Source organism: Schistocerca nitens, chromosome 1, assembly GCF_023898315.1.
Source record: "Schistocerca nitens isolate TAMUIC-IGC-003100 chromosome 1, iqSchNite1.1, whole genome shotgun sequence".
Lineage (NCBI taxonomy): Eukaryota > Metazoa > Arthropoda > Insecta > Orthoptera > Acrididae > Schistocerca > Schistocerca nitens.
This window is the reverse complement of record NC_064614.1, coordinates 689,465,317-689,488,774: the sequence shown is the minus strand read 5'-3', so window position 1 is coordinate 689,488,774 and position 23,458 is coordinate 689,465,317.

The following is a 23,458-nucleotide window of genomic DNA, read 5'->3' as shown; positions in this document are numbered from 1 at the left end:
TCTGACAATGCAACAAGCCTCCTCCAGTCCCTGGATGATAATCGAAGAAAGATCTGGCATGAAACTGTGGGGTCCCTAGATTACACCCATTCTAGCAGAAAAGCCTGGTCTATCATCAGGAAATTAAACTCTTCAAACCCTACAACAAAAAGATCAAAAAATGCCATCAATTTGAATGACTATGCTAAACACCTTGTGTCAGTTACAAAGAATATAAAGGACAAGCAAGCCAAAAGGGATATCAAACTACAGTTGAACACCAAGAAAAGAGCAGCCCTACAGTCTTCCGAATTCTCTACTCCATTTCAAGAAGAGGAAACTAAAGCTGCAATCAAAAGTATGAAACTTGGAAAAGCAGCTGGATATGATGGAATATACCCAGAATTCCTGGCTCACTGTGGACCAGCTACAGTAAAATGGTTGACCAACTTCCTTTCAAACATCCTGCAAACTGGAAACATCCCACATCTGATGAAGAAATCAAAAATATTAGCCATACTGAAACCAAATAAAGATCCCACAAAAGTGGAAAACTATCGTCCAATAGCACTCTTGAGTATCACTTATAAACTCCTTGAGCGTCTGATCTACAACAGAATCTGTGAAACAATCAACCATCATATTCCTATCGAGCAAGCAGGATTTAGACCTGGGAGAAGTTGTAACGATCAGGTACTATCTCTCACTACGCACATTGAAAATGGGTATGAGAAGAAATCAGTAAGTGTGGCTGCCTTTTTGGATCTATCTGCTGCCTATGACACTGTCTGGCGAGAAGGACTCCTTTTAAAATTTGTGAGTGTTATCCCATGTCGTAAACTCACGGCCTTACTCAACAATATGCTAAGCAATAGGTACTTTCAGATCTACTCAGATAATGATAGGAGCAGAATGTTTAAACTAAATGACGGCCTACCTCAAGGGTCTGTTCTGGCTCCCCTCCTTTTCAATTTGTATACACACGACTTACCAGAAACATCTTCAAGGAAATTCATATATGCTGATGATATTTGTCTGGTGACTCAGTGCTCCAACTTTGCTGATGCTGAAACTATTCTATCCACTGATCTGGAAGCCTTAGACAAATATTTCAAGAAATGGTGCCTCCACCTAAATCCTCAGAAAACAGTTATATCTGCATTCCACCTACGTAACAGACAGTCAAATTACAAACCAGAAGTTGTATTCAGAGACCAAGTGTTGCCATACTGTAGTACACCAAAGTACCTGGGATTAACACTAGATAGAACTCTGTCTTTCAAGCAGCATTTATCAAATGTGGCTGCTAAAGTTAAAACTAGAAATAATATTCTTCAGAAGCTTGTTGGTACATCATGGGGAGCCAATACTAACGTCCTGAGATCTACAGCATTAGCTCTGTCATATTCTGTTGCTGAATATTGCTGCCCAACCTGGATCAACAGTGTTCACACTAAGAAGATACACGTGCAACTCAATCAGGCAATGCGATTAATCACAGGATGTATTCGGAGCACAAACACGCTGTGGCTGCCGGTTCTAAGCAATATCCCACCTCCAGCCCTAAGAAGATCAGAAGCTCTCCTAAAGACGTGGAAAAACATTCAGCAGAACCCCCAGCTCCCCATCCATCAAGATATTGTACAAGGAACACACCAACGCTTGAAATCGAGGAAACCACCATGGCGCACAGCACTCGACCTTGAAGGATCTGCTTTCAACATTAACAGTTCATGGAAACTCCAGTGGGATCAGTCTTCAGTAGCCAATAAACATCTAGTCGAGGACCCTTCCAAGCAGACGCAAGGATTTGATCTTCCAAGGCGTCAGTGGAGGATCATTAACCGCATTCGAACTGGACAAGGCAGATGTGGCTATCTACTGCACAAATGGGGATGGGTTGGCTCTGCAAATTGTGACTGTGGTGCCCCCTCACAGACGATTCATCACATTGTTGCTGACTGCCCTCATCGTACTTTCAGAGGAACTTTAATGGACATTCATCGTACATCGGATGAAGCAGTCAAGTGGATTGAAGAACTAGATATAGAGCTGTAAAATTGTACGAACTTGTGATTGTACATTTTAGTCCTGAAAATATTGTATATAAATGTAAATCAATGTACACATCATACGATAAATAAAAAAATAAATTCGTAGGCAGTGGGTGATGTTCGACGTCTCTCCTTTTCGTGCGTCTTGTGTGATTTTCTGTTGATGTTGTGTTCAAAATGTGCAGTGAAGAGGAGAAACGTTTGGTGAAAATGGTTTACAAAGCCCTTGACGAATCTGAGGGCGATGAAACCGAAGTACTTGATGACGATTCAAAGTACAAAAATGGCTCAAAATGGTTCAAATGGCTCTGAGCACTATGCGACTTAACTTCTGAGGTCATCAGTCGCCTAGAACTTGGAACTAATTAAACATAACTAACCTAAGGACATCACACACATACATGCCCGAGGCAGGATTCGAACCTGCGACCGTAGCGGTCACTCGGTTCCATACTGTAGCGCCTAGAACCGCACGGCCACTCCGGTCGGCCAACTACAAGTTATCTGAAAATTGTAGAAATTTAGTATTTTTTCGGAGACCAGTTGCAACATACGTTTATCGTAAGATTTTTCACAGATAGTGTTGCTATGAAGGATTCTATTTCAGATACACCCGGAAATGAATGTGAGCTTAGGACTCCAGTGAATGTAATGTTGGCCTGTCTCCTTGTTTCAATTTGCATCACATAGTACTTCAATGTGAATCCAAATTTTTTCTTTGATTTTGTGTGTGTTTCTTCAGATATAAATTGGCTGTAACTGAAATACAAGCAGAAAGATTTCGCGTTTGCTTACATATTTCCTTTTCAGTTCTTTCTGAGATAATTACTGGTAAACTGAAGTATCACTTGCATATTCAAGATCTATCACTAACGAGTCTAATAAACCTAAAAATATTTTGCAATTCCAACTACATATTTTTACAGACGAACTGTAGCTATACAAAAAGCAGATATTTTAGCCAATCAACAGGTAACGGCACCTACCTACGAGAGTAGCTCAATAATTTTTAATAATGGTGTTAAAAACAAACAGCGGCGTTACCAGTTGGATACGGCTTAAATTAAGTGCGGATGTTCTTGTGTGATGTGTGTGTATGTTTACATATTCGGTGGAGCTGCCATTGGTGGTTACGTAGTGTGAGCGGCCAGTGAGCTGTCGCAGGAAGTTGGGAGGTGGTTCTCGGCCGCGCCTGTGCCGCTGCACCTGCTGCGCCGTGAGACAGCCACCCTGCAGCGGACGCGGCGCGCATCTGGCGGGCGGGCGCTAAGCGGCCCCGCAACTTGCCCGTCAAACTCAGCACTGTCCTCTACCTCTTCCCCCTCCTCCTAACAACTCCGAGCTGTTCGGGCGCTCTCAAACGACTGCTCCAGCTGTCACTTAGCTCAACTTCTACCAATCGATTCACGCTTCGTGTGGACCGCAATGCGTTCTTGAGCTCCAATGAAACCGAGCTCTCATCTGCTGGAAGCCGAAAGATTAACTGCCAACAAAAGGAAAACATGGGTAGTGCAACGCAGTCGATTTAAATCGGCCGATGCTGAGGGAACCAGACTAATAACTGAGAAACCAAAGCTGATAGAGTAGTTTCCTATTTGCGCAGCAAAATAACTGATGACGTCCGAAGTAGACAGGATATACTAATCATACGGGCTATAAAGGGTGGTCCATTGATCATGACCGTCTCAAATATCTCACGAAATAAGCGTCAAATGAAAAAACTACAAAGAACGAAACTCGTCTAGCTTGAAGGGGGAAACCAGATGCCCCTGTCATAGGTCATATGGATATCAACTGCATTTTTTTAAAATTGGAATCCCTATTTTTATTACATATTCGTGAAGTACGTAAAGATATATGAATGTTTTAATTGGACCACTTTTTTCGCTTTGTGATAGATAGCGCTGTAATAGTCACAAACATACGGCTCACAATTTTAGACGAACAGTTGGTAACAGGTAGGTTTTTAAAATTAAAATACAGAACGTAGGTACGTTTGAACATTTTATTTCGGTTGTTCCAATGTGATACATGCACCTTTGTGAACTTATCATTTCTGAGAACGCATACTGTTACAGCGTGATTATCTGTAAATACCACATTAATGCAATAAATGCTCAAAATGATGTCCGTCAACCTCAATGCATTTGGTAATACGTGTAACGACATTCCTCTCAACAGCGAGTAGTTCGCCTTCCGTAATGTTCACACATGCATTGACAATGCACTGACGCATGTTGTCAGGCGTTGTTGGTGGATCACGATAGCATATATCTTTCAACTTTCCCCACAGAAAGAAATCCGGGGACGTCAGATCCGGTGCGGTGCTTCGACGACCAATCCACCTGTCATGAAGTATGCTATTCAATATCGCTTCATCCGCACGCGAGCTATGTGCCGGACATCCATCATGTTGGAAGTACATCGCCATTCTGTTACACAGTGAAACATCTTGTAGTAACATCGGTAGAACATTGCGTGGGAAATCAGCATACATTGCACCATTCAGATTGCCATCGATACAATGGGGGCCAATTATCCTTCCTCCCATAATGCCGCACCGTACATTAACCCGCCAAGGTCACTGATGTTCCACTTGTCGCAGCCATCGTGGATTTTCTGTTGACCAATTGTGCTTATTATGCCGGTTTACGTTACCGCTGTTGGTGAATGACGCCTCGTCGTTAAATAGAATGCGTGCAAAAAATGTGTCATCATCCCGTAATTTCTCTTGCGCCCAGTGACAGAACTGTACACGACGTTCAGAGTCGTCGCCATGCAATTCCTGGTGCATAGAAATATGGTACTGGTGCAATCGATGTTGATGTAGCATTCTCAACACCAACGTTTTTGAGATTCCCGATTCTCGCGCAATTTGTCTGCTACTGATGTGCGGATTAGCCGCGACAGCAGCTAAACCACCTACTTGGGCATCATCATTTGTTGCAGGTCGTGGTTGACATTTCACATGTGGCTGAACACTTCCTGTTTCCTTAAATAACGTAACTATCCGGCGGACGGTCCGGACACTTGGATAATGTCATTTTGATCACAATTGCCATACATCAACACGATATCGACCTTTTCTGCAATTGGTAAAAGGTCCATTATAACACGGGTAATGTATCACGAAACAAATATCGTCCGCACTGGCGGAATGTTACGTGATACCATGTACTTATACGTTTGTGACTATTACAGCGCCATCAATCACAAAGCGAAAAAGTGGTCCAAGTAAAACATTCATATTTCTTTACGTACTACACGAATAAGTAATAAAAATGGGGGGTTCCTATTTAAAAAAACGCAGTTGATATCCGTTTGACCTAATGCAGCGTCATCTTGCGGGCCAACCATAGCGCCATCTGGTTTTCCCCTTCAAGCTAGACAAGTTTCGTTCTTTGTAGTTTTTTCGTTTGATGCTTATTTCATGAGATATTTGGCCCTGTCACTATCAATGGAACACCCTGTTTAGCTCGAAGAGAATTTCTATAAAAGATGAATTTGTCAACATGCAATACAAATTCAAGTATTATGAAATCTATTTTGTCTGGAGAATGCCCTTGAATGGAAGTGAAACGCGGACGTTAAATAGTACAAACAAGAAGAGAATAGAAACTTGTGAAATGTGATGCAACAGAAGCATACTAATGATTGTATAGGTAGTTAGAAAAAATAATGCGAAGCACTGAACCGAATTTGCACAACTTGACTAATAGAAGCGATCGGTTGATAGGACACGTCGTGAGGCGTTAAAAAATCGCCAGTTTGACAGTGGAGGGAGTTCGACGGGAGAAAAGTGACAGAGGAGACGAAGAAATTAGTACTGTAAGCACGTTTAAATGTGTGTAGGTTGCAGAATTATTCAGAGAGGAAGAGCGTTGCACGGGATAAATTGTCGTGTACAGCGGCATCAAACCAGATTTTAAATTGAAAGCCACAACAACAACAACAAAAAACCTTCAAAGTAAAGTCATCGATAAGCTTCAGAGCTAAAAAAAGTACTACAAGTTCATGACAAATCATGACACGATTCTCTACGAAGCTGGACCCAAATACATGAATATCATGAAAAACATCTCTTAGGGTATACCACTAACTTTGAAGTATTCCGCGTTACTCAAGAGGAGTTGCTGATAGCCTGCGGCGCGTCCTTATATTCTCTTAAGTCCTGGGCACAAATTAGAAGTACACGTGAAAAAAAAGACACCTTACACATATTCCTCTCGCTTCCCACGCCCGGGTTCCCGGGTTCGATTCCCGGCGGGGTCAGGGATTTTCTCTGCCTCGTGATGGCTGGGTGTTGTGTGATGTCCTTAGGTTAGTTAGGTTTAAGTAGTTCTAAGTTCTAGGGGATTGATGATGTTAAGTCCCATAGCGCTCAGAGCTATTTGAACCATTTTGAACATATTCCTCATATTTGCTGCAGATTAGGCCCACACTTGGAACCAAAAAGTTCAACAGTTGTAAGTAAACAATTCAAAATATTGAAACAAAGCTAATTTCTTCAACGTACTTTTGCTTTCCTTCATGTTATGACGCGGATCAGAATTGAGTTAACATTACTTGCTCTATTTTAATTTTATTTTTTGTGGGATGTGCTAAGGCAGTTTCAGGTGAAAGTGAAGCAAAACAACACTTTGCACGATCACACTGTACAAAGGTAAGGCCTCCGCAGCCTTCTGCCCTGCGTTTTGACCTCTTATTTTTAATGTGGCAGTCAAGCTTGGAAACCAAACGAAAAGAATAGGTCGACTTCCATTGACAGAAACATAGTTGGCATTTGCAACGGTGGCCGAAACGTCGGACAATTTTATATATTGACGATACGCTCAGCTGCCCAGAAGACTTTTATTGACAGTAACAACGGCCGCTGAAGGCTACACATACTAACTGAATGTATCCCCAGCCGAGTTAAAGCCGTCATGCAGGTGAAAAATGGACGCGACCCTTGACAGTGTCAACTACTGCCTCGTGTTCGATGAGCCCCCCCCCCCCTTTTCACTTCTTCAACACCGCCATCACTGGATCCCACGCAGCGCAAAGCTGTATGCCGCCATCTCTAATAGTGAAAAACTGATACAAGATAAACTATGACATCTCGCGCGGGTCGTACTGGCTATTGGAACAGTCGAGCTGAAATAAAAACCGCAGACAACATCCTTAATAGTGTCGTTTGCCTACAGCGTAGCTCAGCATGGGACCCAGCGACCGTGAGATTGAAGCGGGCGCATGGAATACGAAGACAATATCCGTCCATATATGGCGACATCAAGTGTACGATACACGTCGTGCTTGCCACAACTCTCTTGTCGTCCTTCCGAGAGCCAGGAGGCGACAGCATTGACTGTACATTTTGGGCCCTGCAGGTGCACAGTATGTTCCGGAAAAACAAAGGCAAAGGCATATCTTTTTTAGTTACAACTGTTTTTATACGTTTTAATAATTCATTAAAACAGTACAAACATTCCTCACTTGATAGCTAATTATAAATTAGTGTCATAATAGCTATAGAAGCTTTAATCTTTTGTGTATCATATATGACTGACACTCAGCTCAGCCCTGAGAAAAGCTTTCGTGTCGTCTCGTTGTCACTGTAGACTTGTACCATGGGAATCAAGGGGAATATGTTGTTTAGTGGCCGGTATCCTCGTTCTATAACACAAATTGCACGCATCTTTTAGCAGGGTGCTTCGTCCTTCACTGCTGCCACTACACGTGATAAATAACGTTCTCCAGGCATTAGCCTAACCCAAAAACATTCCATTAGATTGCCACTGGATATACCGTGATTAATCGTTCCAAATAACTTGCTTCCAATCATTCACTGTCTAGTAATGAGGCTCTTTATAATGCATCCACAACAGAGACTACAGAAAGATTTGTTACGAGGATCTTATCAACTACTGTATCCTGTCCTTTTCAACTGCCAATTCACACTAATTGTGTTGAATGGACTGCTGGTAGCACTTTGGAAATCTCCAGTGATCAACAACAACATTACACTGAATCCACGAAATTTTTTACCACAACCCTACACTCCAGACTATCCCCATCTGCCAGTGATGATGTCTGATTTCTTTTCTTTAGCGCTACAGTGACATTGAATGACTAATCCACATTGGAACTCACTTAGCTCTCCTGATTCTGGTATTGCTGCTTCTCTACTGAAAACATTACAGTCAGCCTCTTTTTATAGTAACTGTCAATGTGAATAAAATTCACCAACAGTCGTGAACTTTAGGGTATTATTTTATTTCATTCTCAAGGCTAGCAGTTTCGTCATTTTATAATGCCATCTTTAGGCTAAAAAAAAATGGCTCTGAGCACTATGGGACTTAATATCTATGGTCATCAGTCCCCTAGATCTTAGAACTACTTAAACCTAACTAATCTAAGGACAGCACACAACACCCAGTCATCACGAGGCAGAGAAAATCCCTGACCCCGCCGGGAATCGAATCCGGGAACCCGGGCGTGGGAAGCGAGAACGCTACCGCACGACCACGAGCTGCGGACATCATCTTCAGGCTCCATACGCTTCTATCCAAATAAACGAACTTGTGGTATAGCGCCATAAATCACTGGATATTGTGAATTCAATCGTTGTACAATTCCTTCATTCGAAGACGTGACAGCAACTTTTATAGTAGTGGGTCCACCTCTCATGACATGTGGTGGTCAATTTCGCATTACATAAAGGTGTCCAGAAACTTCTATTCAGGTAATGTCTATGGCGATACTCGGGCAACAGTGGCGTCACAGCTGGCAGCTGGATATGTAAGAGCATTCGAGCAGCCCATTAGCAGTCTTTCCACTTCGCGATGGCCAAGGAGTTCTTGGTCGAAAGTTTGCAGCATTTTAACCACTTGACATGGCTGAAATCCTGAGAATATCGTAGCCAGTTCTTCTAACTGCTGCGCGACTGTTTTTGGAGGAGGAAAGAGATTAGGGTTTAACGTCCCGTCGACAACGTGTTCATTGGAGACGGAGCACAAGCTCAGATTAGGTAAGGAAGGGGACGGAAATCGGCCGTGCCCTTTCAAAGGAACCATCCAAGCATTTGCCTGAAGCGATTTAGGGAAATCACAGGAAACCTAAATTAGGATGGCCGGACGAGGGCTTGAACCGGCGTCCTTCTGAATGCGAGTCCAGTGCCTAACCACTGCGCCACCTACCTCGGTGACTGTTGTTGGCAAAACGGCCAAGTAACACGAACAGGCTCCGGCCAAGTAACACGAACAGACTCCAATAAATTAATAAATCCAGCTAATCTAAATTAATGCAAAGCTAGAAATGATGAGACAAGTAGATTGCCAAACCTAACTGCTATTCTTCTTCTCAAGATTTGTTCAAATGTAGTTGAGAATCTTATTGAGCACAAACTGAGCAGAGGCCAGCTGCTCAGGGAAGAGTCAGTGTCCGGTCATTAGAAGGGACTGCAGGTCTTTTCAAAGTACAACTACCACCAGCAGAAGGAGGAAGGCAGGTAGAAAGTGGCGACAGTAAACTGCGTGCAGCTAAGCTCCACCTAAGAGTCGCTGTCTGTTTTGTGTCCTTAATGACGGAAAGCTATTGTATAATGTTCTCAACGTGGGGGACAAGCAGACATGCTGTGAGTATACAATGACAGGAAGTGCAGTATCGCAGTATCTTGCACCCTGCAGGAAGACAGAGGCTTTCTGGCTCTTCTGTGCTTAAGAAAGCGGCATCGCAGCCATCAGGCTGGTGCCAGCCAAGCTAACTGCCTTTTTGTTGGCTCTTCTAAGAAACAGTAAGAGCAGCTACCATTAGGCAACATAAATCAATTCTAGACTGGGAGAACTGAAATCATTGCCTGAACATTGAGAAGGCCCGGTTGGCTAAAATGCGGAATAGGACGAATGATGAGAGATGATATCTGTGTTTTGAACTCCAGCAGTAAATACCCACACGACATGTTAACTATGTTATAAATGTGTGAAAAATGTGGTGGTTGCCTTATTAGAACGGACTGGTCGGCACTTGGAAGACTGGCTGTCATTGGTGCCAAAATTATGCAAAAGCCTCACGTGCAAAGACACAGATTAAAAATTTTGCTTCTTGCTGGGACCGATCTGTGGAACTTACTTCTATCCGAGACTCGGCAGGGGGCGCCTCAGTCTAGAGAGTGACTTAGATTCCTGGCTCAGAGAGAGTGCAGCCATATCAGTGCAGACGGAAACACTTCAGAATTTTCAACCTCCACAGCCGCCACTCACATCCATCGGTAATACTAATCACGGTGAGCTCTTGCATTGTTTGCAAACCAAATGACAGGATGCACGCAAAGTTTTCAGATTGACATAAGGTTTTATACGTTTCTACGTTAAGTAAGCTTATTAGCAACCTTGAACTAAACAAGCACTGAATCACGTTAGTGATTGCATGCACGATTCTTTCTCTAGTTCTTCCTTCCGTCTCCGATTAACACTCGGCAATCACTGTGCGACATTCGCGATCTTAGTGACCCCCCGAAATGTTGTGTTGACATTAACGTACTCACCTCAGCCTCATTACGTAACTTTTGCCAAGGTGTTGATATTTGAATCCCATTGTACCGGGTACTAAAATTTAATGAACGTATCAATCTCATGTCCTTGTGCCCTTGTGGGTAACTTGAAATTCACAGCAAATGGTAATGTATAGGGTTTTACAGTGACCATTATATCATTGACGAACTCCATATTTTATCATCTTGTGAGTTCCAGCACCAATATTCCACGTATGCTAGGACATCCCAGTTACAGATATTAATTTCATTAAGTTGTCCGTTATGAAACACCTGTAATTAAATTCACATGATTGAACAAGCAATAAAGGAAACAAAAGAAAAGTTCGGAGTAGGAATTAAAATCCATGGAGAAGAAATAAAAACTTTGAGGTTCGCCGATGACATTGCAATTCTGTCAGAGACAGCAAAGGACTTGGAAGAGCAGTTGAACGGAATGGACAGTGTCTTGAAAGGAGGATAGAAGATGAACATCAACAAAAGCAAAACGAGGATAATGGAATGTAGTCTAATTAAGTCGGGTGATGCTGGGGGAATTAGATTAGAAAATGAGACACTTAAAGTAGTAAAGGAGTTTTGCTATTTGGGGAGCAAAATAAGTGATGATGGTCGAAGTAGAGAGGATATAAAATGTAGAATGGCAATGGCAAGGAAAGCGTTTGTGAAGAAGAAAAATTTGTTAACATCGAGTGTAGATTTAAGTGTCAGGAAGCCGTTTCTGAAAGTATTTGTATGGAGCGTAGCCATGTATGGAAGTGAAACGTGGACGGTAAATAGTTTAGACAAGAAGAGAATAGAAGCTTTCGAAATGTGGTGCTACAGAAGAATGCTGAAGATTAGATGGGTAGATCGTATAACTAACGAGGAGGTATTGAATAGAATTGGGGAGAAGAGGAGCTTGTGGCACAGCTTGACTGGAAGAAGGGATCGGTTGGTAGGACATGTTCTGAGACATCGAGGGATCACCAATTTAGTATTGGAGGGCAGAGTGGAGGGTAAAAATCGTAAAGGGAGACCAAGAGATGAATACACTAAGCAGATTCAGAAGGATGTAGGTTGCAGTAGGCACTGGGAGATGAAGAAGCTTGCACAGGATAGAGTAGCATGGAGAGCTGCATCAAACCAGTCTCAGGACTGAAGACCACAACAACAACAACATGATTCTATGGGGAGCGATACACAGATACACGATTTTATTACGTACACAGGTTTATGTCGATGACTCACATATAACCTCAGATTGTTACTCTCACAACAGTCCCACTTCTTAACACTGCCATAGAGTCTTCAGAGGCTCGCACTCACGCGCTGCCCTGCATCAAACACCCTTCGTTATTAACAGTTGCGGTTTGGTACAAAAAGTTCGGGCAAGTGACTCGTGTCGCTCTTGTCACACACTGTCGCGGCTCTTCATGCCCCTGACACTTCTTTGATCACCGATTCTTCGAGATGATGTACCGCTGTAAATGTAGCCACGCTCCATCAGAAAGGAACAGCATTCAGAACCAACATCCGCATCAGGCAGAGTGCAGTAGCCAGCTGCAGTACAGACGTCGCGCAGCGTTATTTGAATTCGTACGTCGACGGGCTACCGTTACTTGGAAGGTTTCAATCTGAGCAGACGCTACTGACACACGGGTTTGAAAAAGGATTTCCTCGGTCTTCCTTCCAAGGCCTCTCCTGTCTAGAACCGACAAGTCACATGCCAGATCGTCACCAGCACGTGAAACACCGTGCATTTACGTTGACAAGAAAGCTCGTATGTTTCAGAGTGACTCCAAAGACAGTCTCTGCAGAACGCTATTGTCAAACTTTGTCACCTTCTCGGCGCTTTCGACAAACTTCTGCTGAAAGTATAAACCGCTGGAAGTTGGTCGAAAGCAGTGTGGAAGTGCAGAGACCACAGACCGGCAATAACACAACCCCATTGATCAGATACAATTATGTGAGAATTTAATAACACGATATGGTCGATCATAAAGTGGTTTTCAAATGCAATATTCTGCAACACAGAAAAAGTTATCCACGAACTGCAGTGTTTACACAGTAAAAGAGAAACAACCTGTTTGCTAACAACATTACAGCAGGACGAATGTCTGGCTGTAACAAATTGGACACGAGAGTTGGAACATCAATAGTGGCAACTATTTATTCACAACCGATAAAAAGGAGTTACATGTTTGCACCTGTTACTGTCCTTCAAATTAGTCACCAGCGTTATGTAGAACCCGTTGCCAGCGACGTGGAAGGCGTAGTATACCATTAGCAGAGCCTGTTCTGTTGATGGTGCGAAAGGAGCGATCTACTGCCTGTCGAATCTCTGGAACAGTTCTGAAGCGAATGCCACGAAATGGTTCTTTCATTTTCGGAATCAAATCAAAGTCACAAGGACTTAAGTCCGGGACTATGGTGGATGGTACAGTACGTCCCAGTCCCATCGACCGAACAGAGAGGCCACAGCTTGCGCTGTACGCGCCCGCGCATTGTAGTGCAAAATGATGGGTGGGTTGCGTAGAAACTGTCGCTGCTTCTTTCACAAAGCTGTTCGCAGGAGATGCTCCAAAAACGAACAGTAATACTGTGCATTGACGGTCTGCCGTGGAGGAACGTAATGCGTTAGGGTAACACCATCACAGTCGTACACGAGGATCACCATAAATTTCACTATACTGGGGCTCTGGAGCATCAGCTGCGACCGGGTTTGCGAAAGAAACGGTGACACTTTCTGCGCAACCCACTCAACATTTTGCACGACAATGCGCGGGCGCATACAGCGCAAGCTGTGGCTGCTCTGTTCGGTCGATGGGACTGGGACGTACTGTACCATTCATCATAGTCCCCGGACGTAAGTCCTTGTGACTTTGATTTGATTCCGAAGATGAAGGAACCACTTCGTGGCATTCGCTTCAGAACTGTTCCGGATATTCTACAGGCAGTAGACCGCTCCATTCGCACCATCAACAGAACAGGCTCTGCTAACGGTATACTCCGCCTTCCACATCGCTGCAACGGGTTCTACTCAACGCTAGTGACTGTTTTGAAGGACAGAAACAGGTACAAACATATAACTCTTATGTACCGGTTGTGAATAAATAGTTGCCACTATATAAGTTGCAACCCTCGTATATTTGTTTCATTTTGTCCGTCTCAGCTGCATTGATATAAAATTTCGGTTGGGAGTCTGGTTGTGCCAGTCAGATGCAACAGCCACACAGCCCAAGATCAATGAGGATACATGTTGCCCACAGTCCACTTTGCTGTTCAGAAGCTACTCGTGCCTTTTGGCATCATACTGTATGAATAATTACGGTTAGTAACGAAGTGTGTCGTTTGAGAATGGGCGTGTCAGCCCGGAACCTGTAACTACAGCAGCAAAATTTTATATCAATGTAAAAGAGATGTGCGAAGGAAAAAAAAAATTATCGACTAATTGCCTCAGTACTGAACAATTTAAGACCTACGATCCTGTGGCAGCCTGCCTCGTACAAGCAATTACGAAATATTACGTTTTGAGCACTAGTAACGCGATGCCATGGGATGAAATACTTATTTTACGCAGAAAATAATTTATTACACGTTTACAAATGGCAGCTTTACGGTATGCGTCTTACCGTTTAACTGTCATTATAGCTCCAGAATGAAATTTTCGCTCTGTAACTGGCAGATTAAAACTGTGTGCTGGACTGCTTAAAACTCGGATCCTTTGCCTTTCGTGGACAAGTCCTCTAGCGACTGAGCTACCGGTGCTGTTTGGAAGGTAGGAGATATGATACTGGCGGAAACGAAGTTCTGAGAACGGGTCGTGAATCGCGCTTGGATAGCTCAGTCGGTAGACCACTTTTCTGTGAAACGCAAAGGCCCAGATTTCAAGTCTCAATCCGGTATACAATTTTAATCTACCAGCAAGTTTCACTGCTGCAGCTGTATCTCTCAGTTTCTGGGTAGTGCTCCGAGAAACTTGTACCTGCACCAGCTTTATCGTCGGACCCGCCGCAGATGGTCGCTTGCCCTGCTTTAAAGAGAGAGCAAGCCCCCGACGTTCACGTTCTTTGCATGTTCATGGTTTTTCCGTCGTTCAGCCATTTCCCTTAGATCAGGGCTTCATAGCAAAGGGGCAAACGGCGGGCAGCGAGCTTTGTAGCCCCTCCATCGCCACAGGGAACAGAGTGGGGTGCCGTGTGAATGAGGAAATCGATCTTGGAGTAATTTAGACCGTCTTTATACTCCCTATTGCAATATGGATCAAACTGCAGATTAGCACGAAATCGATACTAGAAGCATTTCATTTTCCATTTAGCTGCGATACGAATCCTGATTTTCCCCGTGAATAGCGCTCCGTCTGTAGATACATAAACTAATAAATTTCGTGGCAAACCTACATTTTCTAAACTTTCTTCAACGCTGTTAACAAAGTCGCATCCAACTGTGAGCCTGTGATGTCTAAATTTTATTAGAGCTCTAAAGAATATGCAACAAATTCTTTACCAAATTTTTCAGGCTGGCTCTGAAGGTCCTCTGCCATAACCTCTCCTTATGACATGACTGTCATATACCATGACGATACGACGTGAAACTGTTCTATATAAAGAGGCATAAGTGTTTAGCTGCAGTTACCAAATATTCGCCGGCCGCTGTGGCCGATCGGTTCTAGGCGCTTCCGTCCGGAACCGCGCTGCTGCTACGGTCGCAGGTTCGAATCCTGCCTCGGGCATGGATGTGTGTGATGTCCTTAGGTTAGTTAGGTTTAAGTAGTTCTCAGTCTAGGGAACTGATGACATCAGATGTTACGTCCCACAGTGCTTAGAGCCGTTAAAACCATTTTTTGAACCAAATATTCCTTTATTAAATTATCATCCATTAAAGTGCGCAAGAATTTGGCTATAAATAGTGGAATTTTGTAGCTCATCGCATCGGCAGGCTTCCTTGACTTCTTTTTTTCTTCCCCTTCCTCCTCAGATGGCATACTTCGAAGTTTTAAAAGATCGTGTACACGCTCAGGTCCTTCACATTGTCTGTCTCCGTGTTCTTTGACATGTTACGGCATGCAGTGCCTTTCTACAAGGAACTTCCCGAAAGCGTTCAGCATCTTACGATGCACTAAACTTTTTCGAACCCATCTTTTTGTGTAAGATGACAAGATTTTCGACATTGCGAACTGAAATGCGGAGACAATGGCGGCGTCACACAATGCCAACTCGCCATTCCTGCTACTGGATGTCACCGACGTCAGAAATAGCCCTCGTCCATTTCACAATTCGCGCTTCTCCCGTGTTTTCACAATCACATGAAGCGCGCACACTTCCCTCGCTCCCCACAATACCGCCAATGCTGTGTTCATGAGCAAGAGCGTGAGGAGGCGCGAGTGCTCACGCTCAAAATCAGCGCGCTGTGAAGCCCTGCCCTAGATGCTCACGACAGCAACACGCCAACAGCGAATCACTTTCTTCGATATGCTCGTTCCAGGCGCCGGGCCGTAACAATCCGCCCTTCATGAAAGTTTTCCCCATTTGCGGCCCCATCGTCACTATACAGTTTCCCCATTTGTCTCCGTGCCTCTGATATACACCTAGGTGACTAAAGCCATGGGACGCCTACTAGTATCGTGTCGTACCTTCTTTTTCCCAGCGTAGTGCTGCAAACTCGACGTGGCAGGGACTCAACAAATCGTTAGAAGTCCCCTACATAAATATTGACTCCCGCTGCCTCTATAGTTATCCAAAACAGCGAAAGTGTTGCCGGAGCAGGATTTTGTCCTGGAAGTGGTGCAGGAAGTGATGCAGGAAGTGACCTCGCGATTTTGTCCAGCAAATGTCCTATGGGATTCATGTCGGGCGATTTGGGTGGCCAAATCATTCGCTTGAATTCTCCAGAATGTTCTGACACGAGGCACCGTGAAATTACAATGAAATGAACACCCTTAGCTGCTTACAGGCGTTGACATACGTCAACGGGGACAGATGAAAATGTGTGCCCCGAGCGGGAATCGAACCCGGGATCTCCTGCTTACATGGCAGACACTCTATCCATCTGAGCCACCGAGGACACAGAGGATAGCGCGACTGTAGGGATTTATCTCTGGCACTCCTTTCTAGGGTGTTCATTTCATTGCAATTTCATTCTAAAGAGCTGCTTGGTCACCGATGGTAAATATGAGGCACCGTCATCCATAAAATTTCCAACGTTTTTTTGGGAACATGAATCCCATGAATGGCTGCAGTTGTTTTACAAGTAGCTGAAAATAACACTCTTCCACTCAATGATCGGTTCAGCCGCATTCCAAGTAAACGCAGCCCATACTGTTGTGGAGCGAGCACCAGCTTGCACACTGCCTTGTTGACAACTTGGGTTCACAGCTTCATGGGGTCTCCGCCATATTCTACCGTATCACAGCTTTTGCTAACTGAAATCGGGACTCGTCTGACTAGGCCACCGTTTTCCAGTATTCTAGGGTCCAACCGATATGGTCGTACCTTGTGTACTCGATACTGTCACCATCGCTATTCCATGACTTTTGTCGCGTCAGTGTACTTTCCTTGCCGCGTCACTTACTTGCATCACCACAGCCTACATTGTGTCGTGGCGGGCAGTGGTCACAAAGTTCGGGCTCATCAGCGCATACGATGTTGCATTATCAGCACGTATCAGGCGAAAAACGGAGAAAGAGGACGTCTACAGTACGCTTATCGTCTGACATTGTAATTCAATCCCTGTGTAATAAGTAGTGCTGCATTTCTTGTACCTTTTCGTTCGTTGTTCGTTAGCTAGTTACTCTAGTACTACAGCCTAGTCTCTCATTGACACCGCATAAAGGGATTATAATTTGATGCAGATGTTGCTGCAAATTCACACAGTCGTTAAAAAATGGATGGCAAGACAGACTATTAAGAAAGTGATTCTAGAACAAACTGACGTAGGAATGTAGGCCTGTAGCCCTGTGTGTGTGTGTGTGTGTGTGTGTGTGTGTGTGTGTGTGTGTGACGACCGTGAGGTTTAAAATGGTTGTGAGGAAGGCACGGTCACCGGGGTTGGTATTGAAGCCTGCCTGGTCCACTCTAAGCAGGGCGCCCAGCTTAGAACCGGGCCGCGCTCTGGAGAAGGCGTGTGCCCGGAGATGGCGTGTCGTAAAGAAGATGAAGAAAGCTGCCCCGGAGGGGGCGGCAGTTTCCACGCCGGCGACCGGAGGAACGGCCCGCTGTCACGCCACGGAGCGGGCCCTGCCCGCCCCTACGACAGCCGGCGACGATCGGGGCGCTGCTACACACGCCTCGTCTCATCTGTCATCGCCATTTTCGTCGCAAACGGTCGCGCCGGGCTCTTGGAGGGAGGGCGTCAGTTTGCGAGCTTGCGTCGACGAAATGGCACGGTGAACGAACACACCCCTCTACGTCTACGTATACGTACTCGCACGTACCCCGTAAGCTGCCAGTCGGTGCATGGTGGAGGGTACCTTGCACAATTGCTAATCATTTCACTCGCAAACGGAGCAAGGGAAGACTGTCCTTACTCCCTATACGCCCTAATTTCTCTTATCTTCGCGGCTCTTACGCGAAACGTACATTGGCGGCAGTACTATCGTTGTGCCGGATTCTCTGAACTTTCTCAGTGGTGTTTCGCGAAAAGAACTTCGTTTTACCTCAAGTAATTCCAGGTCGTGTTCACGAAAACTCGTTCTCTGATCGAACCTACCGGCGACAAATCTGGCAGATGTCATTGAACTGCTTCGATTTCTTCTTTTAATCTGACCAAACGTGCGAGAGCTACTCGAGAATGAGTCGAAATACTCCCCCTTAGCTGTTCCATTCATGTATGAGGAGTGGGAACAATGATTGTTGGTAAGCCTCTGTATTAGCTGTAATTTTTCGAATTTTCTCGTTGTCGAAGGAGCCCGTGGACTAGGGGTAACGTCTTTGACTAATAATGAAAACGTCCTCAGTCCTGGATTTCAACGCTGCCACCGCTTAAGTTTTGAATAAAAATCATCATTAATGGCGGTCGAAGACTTCCAGCATAAGAAGTCACCCTCGTTTTACTAACGACATTGTCAAAGAGGGCGGAAGAGTGGACAGAGGTTCACGGCACTCTCTTGCCCCTGGGAAGAGATACTGCCTCTAAAAGAGGGTCGAATCAGCAGTGCTCAACGGTATAAGGATTCAGAAGGCAATGGAATCACTGTATTAAAGACAAATGATGTGTATTCACAGGACATGTGGTCTTTAATTCAAAAAGTAGTGATGATATCCCCATTGGCCAAAGACCTCCGGGAGATGACGACTGCCAAGGAAGAGGGGGGGGGGGGAGGGAGGATGACCACGAGGTCAAGGTGGAATAGGAATATTCAACGACAGGATAACATTCTACGAATCGGGGCATAGAATGTAGGAAGTATGAACTAGTAGGAAAGCTTGAAAATCTGAAAACATAAATGCTAAGGCTCATTTTAGATATAAGGGATGTCAGTGGACTGAAATGAAAACGAGATCAAGATATCTGGTCAGACAAATATACGGTAATATCAACAGCAGCAGAAAATGATATAACTGCAGTAGGATTCGTTATGGATAGGAGAATAGGGAACGGAGTGACGTAGTGTGAACTGTTCAGTGGTAGGGCTGTTTTCGTCAATTTCGACAGAAAATCACTGTCGACAACGATGGTTCACGTATACGTGCCAACGTCGCAAGCAGAAGATGAAGAGATAGGAAAAGTATATGAGGATATTGAATAGATAATTCAGTATGTAAAGGGAGGTGAAAATCGAATAATCATGGTAGGATTGGAACAAGTTGTAGGAGAAGGAATAGAAGAAAAGGTTGCGGGAGAATATGGGCTTGGCAATAGGAATGAGAAACTAGAAACTCTAATCGAGTTCTGTAATAAATTTTAGATGGTAAGAGCGAATACTCTGTGTAAAACTGGCATTAGGGTGAGATATACTCTGAAAGGACCGTGGGACACGGGTCGGTTCCAGGTGGGTTACATCATGGTCAGATAGAGATTCAGAATCAGAAACTGGAATGTAAGACGTGCCTAGGTGCAGGTACAGTCTCAGCTCACAACTTAATAGTGATGAACAGCAGACTGAACTTGAAGAGAATCGTCCAAAACAATAAGTGTGGAAGGATGTAGGATGCTGAAGTACTTAGGAATGAAGAGATGAGTTTGAAGTTTGCTAATGAGGTTGATACTACGAAAGGAACAGCAGGGTAGGCGGTTCAGTTGATGCTGAGAACATAGAGGAACTCGGGGTGGAACGGGATACTTAATGTTTGACAATTTGTATAAAATAAGGGAATTCAAGAAACACTTCTTACATTTATAAAAAAATCACCTTGTACTGTAACCTAATGTACCATATTTTAATATCACTTAAAACTATACATTCTGCATTTTTTACAATTTTTCAAAGAAAGTCTTGCATATTTCCCGTTCTGCCCCACCCACGGGGCAGAATGGGAAGAGGTTATTTTTTGTTAAATTATTGCATAAACGTTGAATTTGAATTACGAATATCATATTAAACTATGACAAAATGTTGTATAAAAGGCAATTCAGACTAAGGAATGTGTAATTTAAACAACTAATAAGACATTCTTCAAAATAAGAAAACATTTTAATGTCATTCTAAAAAATGTACAATTCTTAATAACCACCAAACCACTAACTACTGTCCTTTCGACAATAGTCACAAATCAGTATTTCCTCTTCATCTTCACTGTCTATGCCAGCATATGAATTGTGTGCCCACTTGAAACACCTCTGGCATGCTACCCTGCTCTCATTAGAAACGGAGTAGATGTCCCCGCAGTAGAGACACTCAGCATCCTCTCTCTCTGATTCTCTCTTGTCCATCATCTTCTTCCTTTTATTTTTCTTAAGGTCTCTGATGTCCTCTGTTTTGGTTTTTTTAGTGTACAGTTTGATATTTTTGCCTTAAGTGGCACTGCACCTGACGTCTCTGTCCTGACATTGTTCATATTTGTACACCCTCCTCCTTTCTGTAGGCCTACCTTACGTGCGACAGCATTCTGCAGTTCCTTCTTATAAGAAGAAACTGTTAATAGGATGGTTTTTCCTTTTCGTCTTGTAGTCCGCCGAGTATTTTGACAGATTAGTGGGACTGGAATGACAGCCTCGGGCGATATCTGGAAAGCTGAGTTGTTCGGCGAACATAGCTGGTTGGGAGAGTCTGGCATCCATGAACATCAAGGGTGGGTTTGCTTTCTACTTGTATCAAAATATGACGGGCAGAACGGGACACTATCCCATTCTGCCCCGTCCCGTTCCCCCCCAAGAGCACTTTTGAGGTTAACAACTTTTATGGAGTGTAATAACTGACGTACTAAAGTAACTGACGTAACTAAAGTATAACGAATGCCATGCACTTTAATGGACTGTGTCAGTTTAGGGTACACAATTAACAATTAACAGCTTACCTGGCGTTGAGATTCACCAAACGTTAGAACAACGCAAGCGGTAACGTGACGGACAACAATTCACTTAGATCTCGCACTTTGAACTAAATCAGAATGGCTGCCCTGACTTCCCTTCCATTCGGAGAAATAGTTATATGCCCATACAACAGGTTGCAGCACTGTCCAGTCTAGAAAAGAGCAATTTCCCATTGTGCCCCACTATCCCGTTCTGCTCAGAGTTCCCCTATCGCTAGAAAGGTCAATCACAGATGTCGGAGAGATAAACATAGGTACAAGGAAAGTAACTGCGAGGAAACCATAGGTAACAGAAGAAATACTTCAACTGATTGATGAAAGAAGGAAGTACAAAAATGTGCAGGGTAGAACAGGAAAACAGAATAAACCTAGAAAACAAAATACAGCAAGCGCCGTTGTTCGTTGGATTTCTGCCTTTTCTATCGTTTCGCCCGCTAAAGGTACCAGATTGATGAACAATATTCAAAACTCGGAAACTGATCGAACAAGCGCACTATAGGCTACTTGATTCGTTGATGAGATACATTTTCTTAAGATGAAAGTCAGCCAGGTATCTGCTTTTCCTGGTGTATTCTTTATGTGGTCATTCTACTTAAAGTCGCTCCGGGTATATACTTTCAGATTTTTTACAGTGGCTATTGTGTCCGGCAGTTTCTCATTAGTAGTTCAGTTGCACAACGATGGATTTCTTGTCCTATGTGTGCTCAATATGTTATATTTATTTACGTTCAGGGTCAACTACTAGAGGCTGCTCCGTTCATCAATCCTGCAGATTTTTATAGACAACCACAGGATCAGTGTTAAAGCTTCTGACGTTGTCTGCTATGTCATTTATGTACACTGTAAAGAGTAACGGTCCTATCACACTTCTTTGGGGTACCCCGGAATTACCTTTAGATCTGTCGAATCTGTTACGTTAAAAGCTTATTGTTGGGACCTATCTACAACGAAGCCTTGAATCTAGTCACAAATTTGTTTTTTTTTTCTTTCTTTTCTTCATTAGACGGCAATGTGAGACAGTGTAAAATGCCTTTCTGAAGCTGAGGAACGTGGAACAAACTCGAGCACTGATGTCTACAGCCTTGCGGATCTCATGGAGGAACAGAGCGGGCTGAATTTGCCAAGATATCTGCTGAATCAGCGTTGATTTTTCTAGTATAGGTTTCAGTTCTCGAAAGAACGAGAATAATGTGAGTGATGTATCTTCTATTTCAGCAGACAATTCAATTCACCTGGTCTCCTTTATAGATGAGACAAACTTGAGGCTGTAATATGGAACAAAACAAGAAAAAAATGCATAGTTAACAAGGGTTATAAAATGCACATCTCTAGTGGTATGAGCACTTGTTCATCTCCGCCCCTGTGAAACACATCTCTTCTGCTGAAAAGGTGCTCACAGTTCTTAAGGTATGGCGAAAAGTACCTGGTGAGTTACTTGCTTTCCTTTTAGTCTCCTCTCAACGACAGGGTAGCCTGTGTCTCCCATAAGGGGGCCTTGCGAAGGTCAAACAATGTCGGTATGATCCTACTGCGTGAATGATTTTTTTTAAACGTGAAATTTGAAACCAGTTTTCCTTTCCCTGTCTTCTACTACCACACGAGACTGGTCAGGAATTGACTGAATAGAAACGTTCGACCCACTCGCTGGTTTTATGTAGGACCAGAATTTTCTCGGGTTCTCAGCAAGATCTTTCGCTAAGGCATTACGGATGAAGTTGTAAGCTTTACGTTTAGATGTTTTTATAGACGCACGAATCTCTACTAACTTTTGTCTGTCTTGACTTGCGCGTTCTCTTTTGGACCGACACTGCAACAGTCTTCCTCAGTATTTTCCGAATTTTGTTATTCAACTTCTGTCAGTGTTTATTGTCCTTGATCCACCTATGCGGCATATATCCCCAACACGATTTGCAGTCCGTTTACTTAATTCTTCTACCTCCCTCACAGCGGAACTAAATGATGTCGTTTCATTCTTATCTTCTGCATAAAAATTTTCCTAGCCGTCTTGATGGATTTATTAACTTTGGCAACCATCGCCGTTATGATGTCTTGATCACTAATTACTGTCTTTCTAATAATACTGTCGATGTTTGAAATTACAAGATCTAAAATACTTCCAGTGTCTGTGGATTGCCGAAGTAGCTACTAAAGACACTTTTCGGAAAATGTGCGCACACGTGCTTTACAAGACTACACGTATCATTTGTAATGAATCAATAGTCGTCCCTTTCTGTACTCGGTAGGTGCAAGTCTCCTCGAAGTATTACTGCATGATCGAAATATTTTCGCGCTGCTGAGTGTAGACTTTCTTTGAATGCTTCTATATTACGGCGGAACTGGGTGTCCGTTAAAATCATCCAGTGACTGACCTTATTTCACATAGACCTGTTATTCGCGTCCACATAACTTCGCAGTCAAACTCGGTCCCACTTCTAAAGACCCATTAT